Source organism: Oncorhynchus gorbuscha, unplaced genomic scaffold (assembly GCF_021184085.1).
Source record: "Oncorhynchus gorbuscha isolate QuinsamMale2020 ecotype Even-year unplaced genomic scaffold, OgorEven_v1.0 Un_scaffold_2395, whole genome shotgun sequence".
Classification (NCBI taxonomy): Eukaryota; Metazoa; Chordata; class Actinopteri; order Salmoniformes; family Salmonidae; genus Oncorhynchus; species Oncorhynchus gorbuscha.
In genome coordinates this window covers 50903-72585 of record NW_025746920.1, presented here as the reverse complement: position 1 = coordinate 72585, position 21683 = coordinate 50903, and the positions used below count along the sequence as shown (strand labels likewise).

The window sequence follows — 21683 nt, the reverse complement described above, 5'->3', positions numbered from 1 at the left end:
CTCTACGTGGAGCCTGCCAGGGGTACAGACCCAGAACATCAACACACCTCAGCTCTACGTGGAGCCTGCCAGGGGTACAGACCCAGAACATCAACACACCTCAGCTCTACGTGGAGCCTGCCAGGGTACAGACCCAGAACATCAACACACCTCAGCTCTACGTGGAGCCTGCCAGGGTACAGACCCAGAACATCAACACACCTCAGCTCTACGTGGAGCCTGCCGGCTACCTGTCACACACCAGGGGTACAGACCCAGCACATCAACACACATCAGCTCTACGTGAGCCTGCCAGGGAACAGACCCAGAACATCATCACACCTCAGTACAGACCGAAACAGGTGCAGAGTACAGACAGATTAACGCAAGTACAAAGAGTCCCCCAGAAGCCATTTCAATATCCTGGTAGAAGCATGTGATCAGACACAGGAGCAATTAGGGTTGAGTGTCTTGCTCAACAGCACATTGACAGATTTTTCACCCTAGTCAGGTCGGGGATTCGAACCAGCGACCTTTCGGTTACTTGCCCAACGATCTTCACCATTAAGCCAGAGTTTCCCAAACTCAGTCCTGCCCTCTGGCACTTCACAGCTGATACAAATAACCAACTCATCATCCGACTATGAATCAGCTGTGTAGTGCTAGGGTAAAACCAGAAGGTGTACCCAGTGGGGGCCCCAGGACCCAGTTTGGGAAACCCAACGCTATGCTACCTGCCACCCAGCAAGGACCTGAAGTACTACCATGAAGTACTACCATGAAGTTGATAACAGCTCAACCCCGATGTATCACTACCATCGTTAATCATTACTAAACCTCCTTAAATGAGATGTGTGTGTATGTATGTGTAGAAATTCTGTTGTGTAGGTGTGTGTTGTTCTCTCACCTCCCCTGCTGGCTGATGATAGGAACAGCGTACTGTGTGTGTGTGTTGTTCTCTCACCTCCCCCTGCTGGCTGATGATAGGAACAGCGTACTGTGTGTGTGTGTTGTTCTCTCACCTCCCCCTGCTGGCTGATGATAGGAACAGCGTACTGTGTAGGTGTGTGTTGTTCTCTCACCTCCCCCTGCTGGCTGATGATAGGAACAGCGTACTGTAGTCTGATATCGTGGAACAGACACTCCAGAAAGACGTTGGCCACTCCTATCAGGTTGTGGTTCTCCTGAGCTTCATAGAAGGACTCACTGTGCTGCTTGTGGTTGTTCAGCTTGTTATGCTGATCAGAGAGACATGATACAAACACACACCTGAAAACTTCCCCATCATCCAATTATCATCTTCATCACTGACAAAGAATACTTTCCCCTCCCACAATCACTTCCAGCAGTGTCTCCCCTCGGAACATGATCCCATCGAACCCTCCCCTCCACCCCCTCCCCTCTCATCATCCCTCTGACTCCTCCCCTCCTTCCCCCCTCTCATCATCCCCCTCTCTCCTCCCCTTTATCCCTCTCTCTCCTCCCCTCTATCCCCCCTCACCATCCCTCTCTCCCCTCCCCTCCTCTCTATCTCCCCCTCTCATCATCCCTCTCTCCCTCCCCTCCACCCCCTCTCATCATCCCCTCTCTCCTCCCCTTTATCCCTCTCTCTCCTCCCCTCACCATGCCTCACTCCCCTCCCCTCCTCTCTATCTCCCCCTCTCATCATCCCTCTCTCCCCTCCCCTCCCCTCCCCTCTCATCATCCCTCCCTCTCCTCCCCTCCTCTCCCCTTCCTCTCACCGTGTCCTCAGCTCCCTCCTTCCAGTCTCTGTAGTGGTCTCTCATGTCCACTAGTTTGTTGTCCAGCTTGTCGATGGTCCAGACCTGTGTCCCCTTCCCTTTCCACCTCACCAGGATGGCTGGTTCACTCACTATGGCTCCACGCTGAACCAAGACACAGCGACTCTCAACGTGATGTCATGTACTGAACAAAGTTATACAAATGACACTATTTCTGTGTACAAGTTATCATATTAATGATACAACACAATCAGACCGTTCCTTCAGCTTTTCTCTCATTGTACAAAACATGACACATCACTGAAAACATGTGTGTGTGTGTGTGTGTGTATGCAGAGGTTGGTCACCTTGCGGTTGGCACTGAGGTTAGCTGCAGGGATCTGGAGGGTGACCTGGTAGTCAGTCAGTTTGTTCATCTCCGTTGCCAGGAAGTTGGCCTCTCTCACCAGGGTGTTGGCCTTGACAACCTGCTCCCTCAGCCTGGACAGACTCTGACGAAACAGCTCGTCCCTGACACACACACACACACACACACACACACACACACACACACACACACACACACACACACACACACACACACACACACACACACACACACACACACACACACACACACACACACACACACACACACACACACACACAGAGACCGTTCACACGTGTGACTGTGATCAAACAGGTTGGTTACAACTTCATTGTTCTTGCATCCAAAGCCGTAGCGTGTGTGTGTGTGTGTGTGTGTGTGTGTGTGTGTGTGTGTGTGTGTGTGTGTGTGTGTGTGTGTGTGTGTGTGTGTGTGTGTGTGTGTGTGTGTGTGTGTGTGTGTGTGTGTGCGTGTGCGTATTCCCTTCACCTCTCCTCAGTCCAGGGCGTATCTTGCTGTGGTATGATGGTGTGTGTTTGTGTGTGTGTATATATTCCCTTCACCTCTCCTCAGTCCAGGGGCGTATCTTGCTGTGGTATGATGGTGTGTGTTTGTGTGTGTGTGTATATATTCCCTTCACCTCTCCTCAGTCCAGGGGCGTATCTTGCTGTGGTATGATGGTGTGTGTGTGTGTGTGTGTGTGTGTGTGTGTGTGTGTGTGTGTGTGTGTGTGTGTGTGTGTGTGTGTGTGTGTGTGTGTGTGTGTGTGTGTGTGTGTGTGTGTGTGTGTGTGTGTGTGTGTGTGTGTGTATATATTCCCTTCACCTCTCCTCAGTCCAGGGGCGTATCTTGCTGTGGTATGATGGTGTGTGTGTGTGTGTGTGTGTGTGTGTGTGTGTGTGTGTGTGTGTGTGTGTGTGTGTGTGTGTGTGTGTGTGTGTGTGTGTGTGTGTGTGTGTGTGTATATTCCCTTCACCTCTCCTCAGTCCAGGGGCGTATCTTGCTGTGGTATGATGGTGTGTGTGTGTGTGTGTGTGTGTGTGTGTGTGTGTGTGTGTATATTCCCTTCACCTCTCCTCAGTCCAGGGGCGTATCTTGCTGTGGTATGATGGTGTGTGTGTGTGTGTGTGTGTGTGTGTGTGTGTGTGTGTGTGTGTGTGTGTGTGTGTGTGTGTGTGTGTGTGTGTGTGTGTGTGTGTGTGTGTGTGTGTGTGTGTGTGTGTGTGTGTGTGTATATTCCCTTCACCTCTCCTCAGTCCAGGGGCGTATCTTGCTGTGGTATGATGGTGTGATGGTGTGTGTGTGTGTGTATATATTCCCTTCACCTCTCCTCAGTCCAGGGGCGTATCTTGCTGTGGTATGATGGTGTGTGTGTGTGTGTGTGTGTGTGTGTGTGTGTGTGTGTGTGTGTGTATATATTCCCTTCACCTCTCCTCAGTCCAGGGGCGTATCTTGCTGTGGTGTGATGGTGTGTGTGTGGGGAAGGTGAGGCGATCGCTGCTGGATCGCTGATGCTGATTGGTCCTCTCAGGAGACAGCTGTTGCCGTAGTGACTCCAGCTCTCTCTCATACATCATCCTCTGTTCCTCCAGCGCTGTGCGTTTCTCCTCCAGGTACTGCTTCTCTAAAACCTGGACCACATTCTGCATGGGATCTATAGGAGAGATACCATACTGTTAAACATACTGTTTCTCTAACACCTAGACCACGTTCTGATCTATAGGAGAGATACCATACTGTTAAACATACTGCTTCTCTAACACCTAGACCACGTTCTGATCTATAGGAGAGATACCATACTGTTAAACATACTGCTTCTCTAACACCTAGACCACGTTCTGATCTATAGGAGAGATACCATACTGTTAAACATACTGCTTCTCTAAAACCTGGACCACATTCTGCATGGGATCTACAGGAGAGATACCATACTGTTAAACATACTGCTTCTCTAACACCTAGACCACGTTCTGATCTATAGGAGAGATACCATACTGTTAAACATACTGCTTCTCTAACACCTAGACCATGTTCTGATCTATAGGAGAGATACCATACTGTTAAACATACTGCTTCTCTAACACCTAGACCACGTTCTGATCTATAGGAGATACCATACTGTTAAACATAGTGCTTCTCTAACACCTAGACCACGTTCTGATCTATAGGAGAGATACCATACTGTTAAACATACTGCTTCTCTAACACCTAGACCACGTTCTGATCTATAGGAGAGATACCATACTGTTAAACATAGTGCTTCTCTATCACCTAGACCACGTTCTGTATCAGATGGTCTGTACCAGATGGTCTGTACCAGATGGTCTGTATCAGATGGTCTGTACCAGATGGTCTGTATCAGATGGTCTGTACCAGATGGTCTGTATCAGGTCTGTATCAGATGGTCTGTACCAGATGGTCTGTATCAGATGGCCTGTACCAGATGGTCTGTACTAGATGGTCTGTACCAGATGGTCTGTATCAGATGGCCTGTACCAGATGGTCTGTACTAGATGGTCTGTATCAGATGGTCTGTATCAGATGGTCTGTATCCGATGGTCTGTATCCGATGGTCTGTACCAGATGGTCTGTATCAGATGGTCTGTATCAGATGGTCTGTACCAGATGGTCTGTATCCGATGGTCTGTACTAGATGGTCTGTATCAGGTGGTCTGTATCCGATGGTCTGTACTAGGTGTGAGTGTAGTGGTGAGTTTAGTGTAGTGGTGTGTGTGGATGGTGGGTGTGTGTAGTGGTGTGTGTAGTGTGTAGTGTAGTGTAGTGGTTTGTGTGTAGTATAGTGATGTGTGTGTAGTGTAGTGCACTGGTGTGTGTGTAGTGTACTGGTGTGTGTGTGTGTAGTGGTGTGTGTAGGGTAGTGGTGTGTGTGTAGTGTAGTGGTGTGTGTGTGTGTAGTGTAGTGGTGTGTGTAGTGCACTGGTGTGTGTGTAGTGTACTGGTGTGTGTGTGTGTAGTGGTGTGTGTAGGGTAGTGGTGTGTGTGTGAGTGTAGTGGTGTGTGTGTAGTGTAGTGGTGTGTGTAGTGTACTGGTGTGTGTGTAGTGTACTGGTGTGTGTGTGTGTAGTGGTATGTGTGTGTGTGTGTGTAGTGTACTGGTGTGTGTGTGTGTGTAGTGGTATGTGTGTGTGTGTAGTGGTATGTGTGTGTGTAGTGGTATGTGTGTAGTGTAGTGGTGTGTGTAGTGTACTGGTGTGTGTGTAGTGTAATGGTGTGTGTAGTGTACTGGTGTGTGTGTAGTGTACTGGTGTGTGTGTGTGTAGTGGTATGTGTGTGTGTAGTGTGTAATAGGTGGGATGGCAGCCTCTCCCACACAGCAGATGCAAGGCTGCAGGTCATCCCACCTCATGTGAACAGGACAGGGGCATCACACACACACACACACACACACACACACACACACACACACACACACACACACACACACACACACACACACACACACACACACACACACACACACACACACACACACACACACACACACACACACACACAACACAGCTTGTGTGTGACATAACGGTTGCATCACAGGGAAAGGGGAGGCGAGGACAGATGTGTCTCAGTTCCCCTTGAGGGGGACTGGTGTCCTCCATCGCAGGTCAAGTGTCTCTAAATGAAACCTCTGGTGTCGGGGTTGAGGAGGAGAGGCCACGGAGCTCTTTCAGGGACTGAGGCAGTTTATACCTGCAGTGCGAATGCAACACTGTATATCGTTCAATATAGTGTGGAAAAATTCCAGGTACTTCCCTCAAAATCCTGCGTTTTCTAGAAATCCCGGTTGGAAGGTTTACCGGAATCAGGAGGGAATAAGGACATCTGTAAATCTTTCAAATGGGATTTCTGAAAAACCCAGTTTAGCAAAATGATTGTAATTTGTTCCAGAAGTCATCATACATACCGTTGTTTCCCAGGGTCTTCATCATGACCTCCGTCTGGGCGAACTCATAGCTGTAGTCCTGTTCTGAGGAGGCCTCGCTGTCTGTCTCTACGTCTACCTCTACATAGCTCTCCCTGGGGGACGCCCGTTCCCTCTCCAGCTCCTTCAGACGCTCACGCCGCTTCCTCCCAGGCAGGTTTATCCTACAGCACACAGGATGTACACTCAGTTCCTGTTTCTACAGCACACAGGATGTACACTCAGTTCCTGTTTCTACAGCACACAGGATGTACACTCAGTTCCTGTTTCTACAGCACACAGGATGTACACTCAGTTCCTGTTTCTACAGCACACAGGATGTACACTCACTTCCTGTTTCTACAGCACACAGGATGTACACTCACTTCCTGCTTTCTACAGCACACAGGATGTAGACTCAGTTCCTGTTTCTACAGCACACAGGATGTACACTCAGTTCCTGTTTCTACAGCACACAGGATGTACACTCAGTTCCTGTTTCTACAGCACACAGGATGTACTCAGTTCCTGTTTCTACAGCACACAGGAGGTACACTCAGTTCCTGTTTCTACAGCACACAGGATGTACACTCACTTCCTGCTTTCTACAGCACACAGGATGTAGACTCAGTTCCTGTTTCTACAGCACACAGGATGTACACTCAGTTCCTGTTTCTACAGCACACAGGATGTACACTCAGTTCCTGTTTCTACAGCACACAGGATGTACACTCACTTCCTGTTTCTACAGCACACAGGATGTACACTCACTTCCTGTTTCTACAGCACTCAGGATGTACACTCACTTCCTGTTTCTACAGCACACAGGATGTACACTCACTTCCTGTTTCTACAGCACTCAGGATGTACACTCACTTCCTGTTTCTACAGCACACAGGATGTAGACTCAGTTCCTGCTTCTACAGCACACAGGATGTAGACTCACTTCCTGCTTCTACAGCACACAGGATGTAGACTCACTTCCTGCTTCTACAGCACACAGGATGTAGACTCAGTTCCTGTTTCTACAGCACACAGGATGTAGACTCAGTTCCTGCTTCTACAGCACACAGGATGTAGACTCAGTTCCTGCTTCTACAGCACACAGGATGTAGACTCAGTTCCTGCTTCTACAGCACACAGGATGTAGACTCACTTCCTGCTTCTACAGCACACAGGATGTAGACTCACTTCCTGCTTCTACAGCACACAGGATGTAGACTCACTTCCTGCTTCTACAGCACACAGGATGTAGACTCAGTTCCTGCTTCTACAGCACACAGGATGTACACTCAGTTCCTGCTTCTACAGCACACAGGATGTAGACTCACTTCCTGCTTCTACAGCACACAGGATGTAGACTCAGTTCCTGCTTCTACAGCACCTGGCAGCTAACGGATGTAACATTCCCAAAAATTTGCAGCTTTTCCAGAAATCCTGATTGGAGGGTTCTGGATGTTTTGGGGAATATTTACAACCAGGAATTCTGGAAAATCTCTAGTTAACTTTGTCCAGTAGATGTTCTGTAGAGAAACTCCTCACCTGAAGAAGTGGTTGTTGCCCCACAATATGCGGTCTCCATGCCACAGGTGGACCAAGGACTCAGTCATGGTTCCATTCACACAGGTTCTGTTGGAGCAGAGCAATACAGTCTGATGATGTCATATTGAGGTGTGTTGTGGGACAGTAGACATCCCATCCTGCTGTACCTCCTTCTTCCACACAGAGAGTAATACAGCACATCAAATATCATCATATCACCCACCAACAGTAAAGACTACCAATGAGATATCCTCATATCACCCACCAACAGTAAAGATTATCAATGAGATATCCTCATATCACCCACCAACAGTAAAGACTACCAATGAGATATCCTCATATCACCCACCAACAGTAAAGACTATCAATGAGATATCCTCATATCACCCACCAACAGTAAAGACTATCAATGAGATATCCTGTGGATAGGTTAAGTAATCCCTCTCACCCCACCCCCCCCTAAGTTTTAGATGCACTATTGTTAAGTGACTGTCCCACTGGATGTCATAAGGTGAATGCACCAATTTGTAAGTCGCTCTGGATAAGAGCGTCTGCTAAATGACTTAAATGTAAATGTAAATGTAATATCCTCATATCACCCACCAACAGTAAAGACTATCAATGAGATATCCTCATATCACCCACCAACAGTAAAGACTATCAATGAGATATCATCATATCACCCACCAACAGTAAAGACTATCAATGAGATATCCTCATATCACCCACCAACAGTAAAGACTATCAATGAGATATCCTCATATCACCCACCAACAGTAAAGATTATCAATGAGATATCCTCATATCACCCACCAACAGTAAAGACTACCAATGAGATATCCTCATATCACCCACCAACAGTAAAGACTATCAATGAGATATCCTGTGGATAGGTTAAGTAATCCCTCTCACCCCACCCCCCCCTAAGTTTTAGATGCACTATTGTTAAGTGACTGTCCCACTGGATGTCATAAGGTGAATGCACCAATTTGTAAGTCGCTCTGGATAAGAGCGTCTGCTAAATGACTTAAATGTAAATGTAAATGTAATATCCTCATATCACCCACCAACAGTAAAGACTATCAATGAGATATCCTCATATCACCCACCAACAGTAAAGACTATCAATGAGATATCATCATATCACCCACCAACAGTAAAGACTATCAATGAGATATCCTCATATCACCCACCAACAGTAAAGACTATCAATGAGATATCCTCATATCACCCACCAACAGTAAAGACTATCAATGAGATATCCTCATATCACCCACCAACAGTAAAGACTATCAATGAGATATCCTCATATCACCCACCAACAGTAAAGATTATCAATGAGATATCCTCATATCACCCACCAACAGTAAAGATTATCAATGAGATATCCTCATATCACCCACCAACAGTAAAGACTATCAATGAGATATCCTCATATCACCCACCAACAGTAAAGATTATCAATGAGATATCCTCATATCACCCACCAACAGTAAAGACTATCAATGAGATATCCTCATATTTCATAGATAGCCTTTACTGGGACGGGTGGTGGGGGAGAGGCAGGCAGGCAGGCAAGGAGGGAGGGAGGGAGAGAGGGAGGGATGAAGGGAGGGAGGGATGCAGGGAGGGAGGGAGGGATGCAGGGAGGGAGGGAGGGATGCAGGCAGGGATGAAGGGAGGGAGGGATGCAGGGATGAAGGGAGGGATGCAGAGAGGGAGGGAGGGATGAAGGGAGGGAGGGATGCAGGGAGGGAGGGAGGGAGAGAGAGGGGAGGGATGAAGGGAGGGATGAAGGGAGGGAGGGATGCAGGGAGGGAGGGCAGGCAGGCAGGCAAGGAGGGAGGGAGAGAGAGAGGGAGGGATGAAGGGAGGGAGGGATGAAGGGAGGGAGGGATGCAGGGAGGGAGGGCAGGCAGGCAGGCAAGGAGGGAGGGAGAGAGAGAGGGAGGGATGAAGGGAGGGAGGGATGCAGGGAGGGGGGGGATGTTTGATATCAAAGCAGGAGGTTGAGATCAGAAATACCTCAGCTATGAGGTCATGAGAAACTCCAGTCAGGTCCAGTTCACTCATCCATGTGTGTGTACTGTGTGTGTGTGTACTGTGTGTGTGTACTGTGTGTGTGTACTGTGTGTGTGTGTACTGTGTGTGTGTGTACTGTGTGTGTGTGTACTGTGTGTGTGTGTACTGTGTGTGTGTGTACTGTGTGTGTGTGTACTGTGTGTGTGTGTGTACTGTGTGTGTGTGTACTGTGTGTGTGTGTGTACTGTGTGTGTGTGTACTGTGTGTGTGTGTACTGTGTGTGTATGTACTGTGTGTGTGTGTACTGTGTGTGTGTGTGCGTACTGTGTGTGTGTGTACTGTGTGTGTGCATACTGTGTGTGTGTACTGTGTGTGTGTACTGTGTGTGTATGTGTACTGTGTGTGTATGTGTACTGTGTGTATGTGCATACAGTGTGTGCATGTGTGCATGGTGTGTGTGTGTGTGTGTGTGTGTGTGTGTGTGTGTGTGTGTGTGTGTGTGTGTGTGTGTGTGTGTGTGTGTGTGTGTGTGTGTGTGTGCGTGTTAGCTCACCTGGCATTCTCTATAGGGGTGAGGGTGACCTCCCCCCCATCTGGGCTGATCTCCAACACACAGTGTTCTGACTGGATACCAATCCCAAAGAGCTGGATGTCCTGAGAGGTGTCTGCACCCACAAGCGTGTGTTCCTACACACACACACACACACACACACACACACACACACACACACACACACACACACACACACACACACACACACACACACACACACACACACACACACACACACACACACACACACACACACACACACACACAGAGAGAGGAGATGATGATTTCCCATAATTCATGTGGGTCAGGTCAGACTCAGGTATGTTCCACTTATATAACTGGTGATATCATTACTTCCACACAGACTCAGGTATGTACCACTTATATAACTGGTGATATCATTACTTCCCCACAGACACAGACTCAGGTATGTTCCACTTATATAACTGGTGATATCATTACTTCCCCACAGACTCAGGTATGTACCACTTATATAACTGGTGATATCATTACTTCCCCACAGACTCAGGTATGTACCACTTATATAACTGGTGATATCATTACTTCCCCTCAGACTCAGGTATGTACCACTTATATAACTGGTGATATCATTACTTCCCCTCAGACTCAGGTATGTACCACTTATATAACTGGTGATATCATTACTTCCCCACAGACTCAGGTATGTACCACTTATATAACTGGTGATATCATTACTTCCCCACAGACTCAGGTATGTACCACTTATATAACTGGTGATATCATTACTTCCCCACAGACTCAGGTATGTACCACTTATATAACTGGTGATATCATTACTTCCACACAGACACACAGACTCAGGTATGTACCACTTATATAACTGGTGATATCATTACTTCCCCTCAGACTCAGGTATGTACCACTTATATAACTGGTGATATCATTACTTCCCCACAGACTCAGGTATGTACCACTTATATAACTGGTGATATCATTACTTCCCCTCAGACTCAGGTATGTACCACTTATATAACTGGTGATATCATTACTTCCCCACAGACTCAGGTATGTACCACTTATATAACTGGTGATATCATTACTTCCCCTCAGACTCAGGTATGTACCACTTATATAACTGGTGATATCATTACTTCCCTACAGACACAGACTCAGGTATGTTCCACTTATATAACTGGTGATATCATTACTTCCCCACAGACTCAGGTATGTACCACTTATATAACTGGTGATATCATTACTTCCACACAGACTCAGGTATGTTCCACTTATATAACTGGTGATATCATTACTTCCCTACAGACACAGACTCAGGTATGTACCACTTATATAACTGGTGATATCATTACTTCCCCACAGACACACAGACTCAGGTATGTTCCACTTATATAACTGGTGATATCATTACTTCCACACAGACTCAGATATGTACCACTTATATAACTGGTGATATCATTACTTCCACACAGACTCAGGTATGTACCACTTATATAACTGGTGATATCATTACTTCCACACAGACTCAGGTATGTACCAATTATATAACTGGTGATATCATTACTTCCCCCACAGACTCAGGTATGTACCACTTATATAACTGGTGATATCATTACTTCCACACAGACTCAGGTATGTACCACTTATATAACTGGTGATATCATTACTTCCACACAGACTCAGGTATGTACCACTTATATAACTGGTGATATCATTACTTCCACACAGACTCAGGTATGTACCACTTATATAACTGGTGATATCATTACTTCCCCACAGACACACAGACTTAGGTATGTACCACTTATATAACTGGTGATATCATTACTTCCACACAGACTCAGGTATGTACCACTTATATAACTGGTGATATCATTACTTCCCCACAGACTCAGGTATGTACCACTTATATAACTGGTGATATCATTACTTCCCCACAGACACAGACTCAGGTATGTACCACTTATATAACTGGTGATATCATTACTTCCCCACAGACTCAGGTATGTACCACTTATATAACTGGTGATATCATTACTTCCACACAGACTCAGGTATGTACCACTTATATAACTGGTGATATCATTACTTCCACACAGACTCAGGTATGTACCACTTATATAACTGGTGATATCATTACTTCCACACAGACTCAGGTATGTACCACTTATATAACTGGTGATATCATTACTTCCACACAGACACAGACTCAGGTATGTACCACTTATATAACTGGTGATATCATTACTTCCCCACAGACTCAGATATGTACCACTTATATAACTGGTGATATCATTACTTCCCCACAGACTCAGGTATGTACCACTTATATAACTGGTGATATCAATACTTCCACACAGACTCGGGTATGTACCACTTATATAACTGGTGATATCATTACTTCCCCACAGACTCAGGTATGTACCACTTATATAACTGGTGATATCATTACTTCCCCACAGACTCAGGTATGTACCACTTATATAACTGGTGATATCATTACTTCCCCACAGACTCAGGTATGTACCACTTATATAACTGGTGATATCATTACTTCCCCTCAGACTCAGGTATGTACCACTTATATAACTGGTGATATCATTACTTCCCCACAGACTCAGGTATGTACCACTTATATAACTGGTGATATCATTACTTCCCCACAGACACAGACTCAGGTATGTACCACTTATATAACTGGTGATATCATTACTTCCACACAGACTCAGGTATGTACCACTTATATAACTGGTGATATAATTACTTCCACACAGACTCAGGTATGTACCACTTATATAACTGGTGATATCATTACTTCCACACAGACTCAGGTATGTACCACTTATATAACTGGTGATATCATTACTTCCACACAGACTCAGGTATGTACCACTTATATAACTGGTGATATCATTACTTCCACACAGACTCAGGTATGTACCACTTATATAACTGGTGATATCATTACTTCCACACAGACTCAGGTATGTACCACTTATATAACTGGTGATATCATTACTTCCCCACAGACTCAGGTATGTACCACTTATATAACTGGTGATATCATTACTTCCCCACAGACTCAGGTATGTACCACTTATATAACTGGTGATATCATTACTTCCACACAGACTCAGGTATGTACCACTTATATAACTGGTGATATCATTACTTCCACACAGACTCAGGTATGTACCACTTATATAACTGGTGATATCATTACTTCCCCACAGACACACAGACTTAGGTATGTACCACTTATATAACTGGTGATATCATTACTTCCCACACAGACTCAGGTATGTACCACTTATATAACTGGTGATATCATTACTTCCCCACAGACTCAGGTATGTACCACTTATATAACTGGTGATATCATTACTTCCCCACAGACACAGACTCAGGTATGTACCACTTATATAACTGGTGATATCATTACTTCCCCACAGACTCAGGTATGTACCACTTATATAACTGGTGATATCATTACTTCCACACAGACTCAGGTATGTACCACTTATATAACTGGTGATATCATTACTTCCACACAGACTCAGGTATGTACCACTTATATAACTGGTGATATCATTACTTCCACACAGACTCAGGTATGTACCACTTATATAACTGGTGATATCATTACTTCCACACAGACACAGACTCAGGTATGTACCACTTATATAACTGGTGATATCATTACTTCCCCACAGACTCAGATATGTACCACTTATATAACTGGTGATATCATTACTTCCCCACAGACTCAGGTATGTACCACTTATATAACTGGTGATATCAATACTTCCACACAGACTCGGGTATGTACCACTTATATAACTGGTGATATCATTACTTCCCCACAGACTCAGGTATGTACCACTTATATAACTGGTGATATCATTACTTCCCCACAGACTCAGGTATGTACCACTTATATAACTGGTGATATCATTACTTCCCCACAGACTCAGGTATGTACCACTTATATAACTGGTGATATCATTACTTCCCCTCAGACTCAGGTATGTACCACTTATATAACTGGTGATATCATTACTTCCACACAGACTCAGGTATGTACCACTTATATAACTGGTGATATCATTACTTCCCCACAGACACAGACTCAGGTATGTACCACTTATATAACTGGTGATATCATTACTTCCACACAGACTCAGGTATGTACCACTTATATAACTGGTGATATAATTACTTCCACACAGACTCAGGTATGTACCACTTATATAACTGGTGATATCATTACTTCCACACAGACTCAGGTATGTACCACTTATATAACTGGTGATATCATTACTTCCACACAGACTCAGGTATGTACCACTTATATAACTGGTGATATCATTACTTCCACACAGACTCAGGTATGTACCACTTATATAACTGGTGATATCATTACTTCCACACAGACTCAGGTATGTACCACTTATATAACTGGTGATATCATTACTTCCCACAGACTCAGGTATGTACCACTTATATAACTGGTGATATCATTACTTCCCCACAGACTCAGGTATGTACCACTTATATAACTGGTGATATCATTACTTCCACACAGACTCAGGTATGTACCACTTATATAACTGGTGATATCATTACTTCCACACAGACTCAGGTATGTACCACTTATATAACTGGTGATATCATTACTTCCACACAGACACAGACTCAGGTATGTACCACTTATATAACTGGTGATATCATTACTTCCACACAGACTCAGATATGTACCACTTATATAACTGGTGATATCATTACTTCCCCACAGACTCAGATATGTACCACTTATATAACTGGTGATATCATTACTTCCCCACAGACTCGGGTATGTACCACTTATATAACTGGTGATATCAATACTTCCACACAGACACACAGACTCAGGTATGTACCACTTATATAACTGGTGATATCATTACTTCCCCTCAGACTCAGGTATGTACCACTTATATAACTGGTGATATCATTACTTCCCCACAGACTCAGGTATGTACCACTTATATAACTGGTGATATCATTACTTCCCCTCAGACTCAGGTATGTACCACTTATATAACTGGTGATATCATTACTTCCCCACAGACTCAGGTATGTACCACTTATATAACTGGTGATATCATTACTTCCCCTCAGACTCAGGTATGTACCACTTATATAACTGGTGATATCATTACTTCCCTACAGACACAGACTCAGGTATGTTCCACTTATATAACTGGTGATATCATTACTTCCCCACAGACTCAGGTATGTACCACTTATATAACTGGTGATATCATTACTTCCACACAGACTCAGGTATGTTCCACTTATATAACTGGTGATATCATTACTTCCCTACAGACACAGACTCAGGTATGTACCACTTATATAACTGGTGATATCATTACTTCCCCACAGACACACAGACTCAGGTATGTTCCACTTATATAACTGGTGATATCATTACTTCCACACAGACTCAGATATGTACCACTTATATAACTGGTGATATCATTACTTCCACACAGACTCAGGTATGTACCACTTATATAACTGGTGATATCATTACTTCCACACAGACTCAGGTATGTACCAATTATATAACTGGTGATATCATTACTTCCCCACAGACTCAGGTATGTACCACTTATATAACTGGTGATATCATTACTTCCACACAGACTCAGGTATGTACCACTTATATAACTGGTGATATCATTACTTCCACACAGACTCAGGTATGTACCACTTATATAACTGGTGATATCATTACTTCCACACAGACTCAGGTATGTACCACTTATATAACTGGTGATATCATTACTTCCCCACAGACACACAGACTTAGGTATGTACCACTTATATAACTGGTGATATCATTACTTCCACACAGACTCAGGTATGTACCACTTATATAACTGGTGATATCATTACTTCCCCACAGACTCAGGTATGTACCACTTATATAACTGGTGATATCATTACTTCCCCACAGACACAGACTCAGGTATGTACCACTTATATAACTGGTGATATCATTACTTCCCCACAGACTCAGGTATGTACCACTTATATAACTGGTGATATCATTACTTCCACACAGACTCAGGTATGTACCACTTATATAACTGGTGATATCATTACTTCCACACAGACTCAGGTATGTACCACTTATATAACTGGTGATATCATTACTTCCACACAGACTCAGGTATGTACCACTTATATAACTGGTGATATCATTACTTCCACACAGACACAGACTCAGGTATGTACCACTTATATAACTGGTGATATCATTACTTCCCCACAGACTCAGATATGTACCACTTATATAACTGGTGATATCATTACTTCCCCACAGACTCAGGTATGTACCACTTATATAACTGGTGATATCAATACTTCCACACAGACTCGGGTATGTACCACTTATATAACTGGTGATATCATTACTTCCCCACAGACTCAGGTATGTACCACTTATATAACTGGTGATATCATTACTTCCCCACAGACTCAGGTATGTACCACTTATATAACTGGTGATATCATTACTTCCCCACAGACTCAGGTATGTACCACTTATATAACTGGTGATATCATTACTTCCCCTCAGACTCAGGTATGTACCACTTATATAACTGGTGATATCATTACTTCCCCACAGACTCAGGTATGTACCACTTATATAACTGGTGATATCATTACTTCCCCACAGACACAGACTCAGGTATGTACCACTTATATAACTGGTGATATCATTACTTCCACACAGACTCAGGTATGTACCACTTATATAACTGGTGATATAATTACTTCCACACAGACTCAGGTATGTACCACTTATATAACTGGTGATATCATTACTTCCACACAGACTCAGGTATGTACCACTTATATAACTGGTGATATCATTACTTCCACACAGACTCAGGTATGTACCACTTATATAACTGGTGATATCATTACTTCCACACAGACTCAGGTATGTACCACTTATATAACTGGTGATATCATTACTTCCACACAGACTCAGGTATGTACCACTTATATAACTGGTGATATCATTACTTCCCCACAGACTCAGGTATGTACCACTTATATAACTGGTGATATCATTACTTCCCCACAGACTCAGGTATGTACCACTTATATAACTGGTGATATCATTACTTCCACACAGACTCAGGTATGTACCACTTATATAACTGGTGATATCATTACTTCCACACAGACTCAGGTATGTACCACTTATATAACTGGTGATATCATTACTTCCCCACAGACACACAGACTTAGGTATGTACCACTTATATAACTGGTGATATCATTACTTCCACACAGACTCAGGTATGTACCACTTATATAACTGGTGATATCATTACTTCCCCACAGACTCAGGTATGTACCACTTATATAACTGGTGATATCATTACTTCCCCACAGACACAGACTCAGGTATGTACCACTTATATAACTGGTGATATCATTACTTCCCCACAGACTCAGGTATGTACCACTTATATAACTGGTGATATCATTACTTCCACACAGACTCAGGTATGTACCACTTATATAACTGGTGATATCATTACTTCCACACAGACTCAGGTATGTACCACTTATATAACTGGTGATATCATTACTTCCACACAGACTCAGGTATGTACCACTTATATAACTGGTGATATCATTACTTCCACACAGACACAGACTCAGGTATGTACCACTTATATAACTGGTGATATCATTACTTCCCCACAGACTCAGATATGTACCACTTATATAACTGGTGATATCATTACTTCCCCACAGACTCAGGTATGTACCACTTATATAACTGGTGATATCAATACTTCCACACAGACTCGGGTATGTACCACTTATATAACTGGTGATATCATTACTTCCCCACAGACTCAGGTATGTACCACTTATATAACTGGTGATATCATTACTTCCCCACAGACTCAGGTATGTACCACTTATATAACTGGTGATATCATTACTTCCCCACAGACTCAGGTATGTACCACTTATATAACTGGTGATATCATTACTTCCCCTCAGACTCAGGTATGTACCACTTATATAACTGGTGATATCATTACTTCCACACAGACTCAGGTATGTACCACTTATATAACTGGTGATATCATTACTTCCCCACAGACACAGACTCAGGTATGTACCACTTATATAACTGGTGATATCATTACTTCCACACAGACTCAGGTATGTACCACTTATATAACTGGTGATATAATTACTTCCACACAGACTCAGGTATGTACCACTTATATAACTGGTGATATCATTACTTCCACACAGACTCAGGTATGTACCACTTATATAACTGGTGATATCATTACTTCCACACAGACTCAGGTATGTACCACTTATATAACTGGTGATATCATTACTTCCACACAGACTCAGGTATGTACCACTTATATAACTGGTGATATCATTACTTCCACACACAGACTCAGGTATGTACCACTTATATAACTGGTGATATCATTACTTCCCCACAGACTCAGGTATGTACCACTTATATAACTGGTGATATCATTACTTCCCCACAGACTCAGGTATGTACCACTTATATAACTGGTGATATCATTACTTCCACACAGACTCAGGTATGTACCACTTATATAACTGGTGATATCATTACTTCCACACAGACTCAGGTATGTACCACTTATATAACTGGTGATATCATTACTTCCACACAGACACAGACTCAGGTATGTACCACTTATATAACTGGTGATATCATTACTTCCACACAGACTCAGATATGTACCACTTATATAACTGGTGATATCATTACTTCCCCACAGACTCAGATATGTACCACTTATATAACTGGTGATATCATTACTTCCCCACAGACTCGGGTATGTACCACTTATATAACTGGTGATATCAATACTTCCACACAGACTCAGGTATGTACCACTTATATAACTGGTGATATCATTACTTCCCCACAGACACAGACTCAGGTATGTACCACTTATATAACTGGTGATATCATTACTTCCACACAGACTCAGGTATGTACCACTTATATAACTGGTGATATAATTACTTCCACACAGACTCAGGTATGTACCACTTATATAACTGGTGATATCATTACTTCCACACAGACTCAGGTATGTACCACTTATATAACTGGTGATATCATTACTTCCACACAGACTCCGGTATGTACCACTTATATAACTGGTGATATCATTACTTCCCCACAGACTCAGGTATGTACCACTTATATAACTGGTGATATCATTACTTCCACACAGACACACAGACTCAGGTATGTACCACTTATATAACTGGTGATATCATTACTTCCCCACAGACACAGACTCAGGTATGTACCACTTATATAACTGGTGATATCATTACTTCCACACAGACACAGACTCAGGTATGTACCACTTATATAACTGGTGATATCATTACTTCCCCACATACACAGACTCAGGTATGTACCACTTATATAACTGGTGATATCATTACTTCCACACAGACTCAGGTATGTACCACTTATATAACTGGTGATATCATTACTTCCCCACAGACACAGACTCAGGTATGTACCACTTATATAACTGGTGATATCATTACTTCCCCACAGACTCAGGTATGTACCACTTATATAACTGGTGATATCATTACTTCCCCACAGACTCAGGTATGTACCACTTATATAACTGGTGATATCATTACTTCCACACAGACTCAGGTATGTACCACTTATATAACTGGTGATATCATTACTTCCCCACAGACTCAGGTATGTACCACTTATATAACTGGTGATATCATTACTTCCCCACAGACACAGACTCAGGTATGTACCACTTATATAACTGGTGATATCATTACTTCCCCACAGACACAGACTCAGGTATGTACCACTTATATAACTGGTGATATCATTACTTCCACACAGACACACAGAATCAGATATGTACCACTTATATAACTGGTGATATCATTACTTCCACACAGACTCAGGTATGTACCACTTATATAACTGGTGATATCATTACTTCCACACAGACTCAGGTATGTACCACTTATATAACTGGTGATATCATTACTTCCACACAGACTCAGGTATGTACCACTTATATAACTGGTGATATCATTACTTCCCCACAGACACACAGACTCAGGTATGTACCACTTATATAACTGGTGATATCATTACTTCCCCACAGACTCAGGTATGTACCACTTATATAACTGGTGATATCATTACTTCCACACAGACTCAGGTATGTACCACTTATATAACTGGTGATATCATTACTTCCACACAGACTCAGGTATGTACCACTTATATAACTGGTGATATCATTACTTCCACACAGACACAGACTCAGGTATGTACCACTTATATAACTGGTGATATCATTACTTCCACACAGACTCAGATATGTACCACTTATATAACTGGTGATATCATTACTTCCCCACAGACTCAGATATATACCACTTATATAACTGGTGATATCATTACTTCCCCACAGACTCAGGTATGTACCACTTATATAACTGGTGATATCAATACTTCCACACAGACTCAGGTATGTACCACTTATATAACTGGTGATATCATTACTTCCCCACAGACTCAGGTATGTACCACTTATATAACTGGTGATATCATTACTTCCACACAGACTCAGGTATGTACCACTTATATAACTGGTGATATCATTACTTCCCCACAGACACAGACTCAGGTATGTACCACTTATATAACTGGTGATATCATTACTTCCACACAGACTCAGGTATGTACCACTTATATAACTGGTGATATCATTACTTCCACACAGACTCAGGTATGTACCACTTATATAACTGGTGATATCATTACTTCCACACAGACTCAGGTATGTACCACTTATATAACTGGTGATATCATTACTTCCACACAGACTCAGGTATGTACCACTTATATAACTGGTGATATCATTACTTCCACACAGACTCAGGTATGTACCACTTATATAACTGGTGATATCATTACTTCCCCACAGACTCAGGTATGTACCACTTATATAACTGGTGATATCATTACTTCCACACAGACACACAGACTCAGGTATGTACCACTTATATAACTGGTGATATCATTACTTCCACACAGACACACAGACTCAGGTATGTACCACTTATATAACTGGTGATATCATTACTTCCCCACAGACACACAGACTCAGGTATGTACCACTTATATAACTGGTGATATCATTACTTCCACACAGACACACAGACTCAGGTATGTACCACTTATATAACTGGTGATATCATTACTTCCACACAGACACACAGACTCAGGTATGTACCACTTATATAACTGGTGATATCATTACTTCCACACAGACACACAGACTCAGGTATGTACCACTTATATAACTGGTGATATCATTACTTCCCCTCAGACTCAGGTATGTACCACTTATATAACTGGTGATATCATTACTTCCCTACAGACACAGACTCAGGTATGTTCCACTTATA

At 43.1% G+C, this 21683-nt stretch overlaps 1 pseudogene; it reads right to left on the bottom strand.

Annotated features, from left to right (window-relative positions):
- LOC124025731 overlaps window positions 1-21683 on the bottom strand; it is a 73239-nt pseudogene that overhangs the window by 5467 nt on the left and 46089 nt on the right.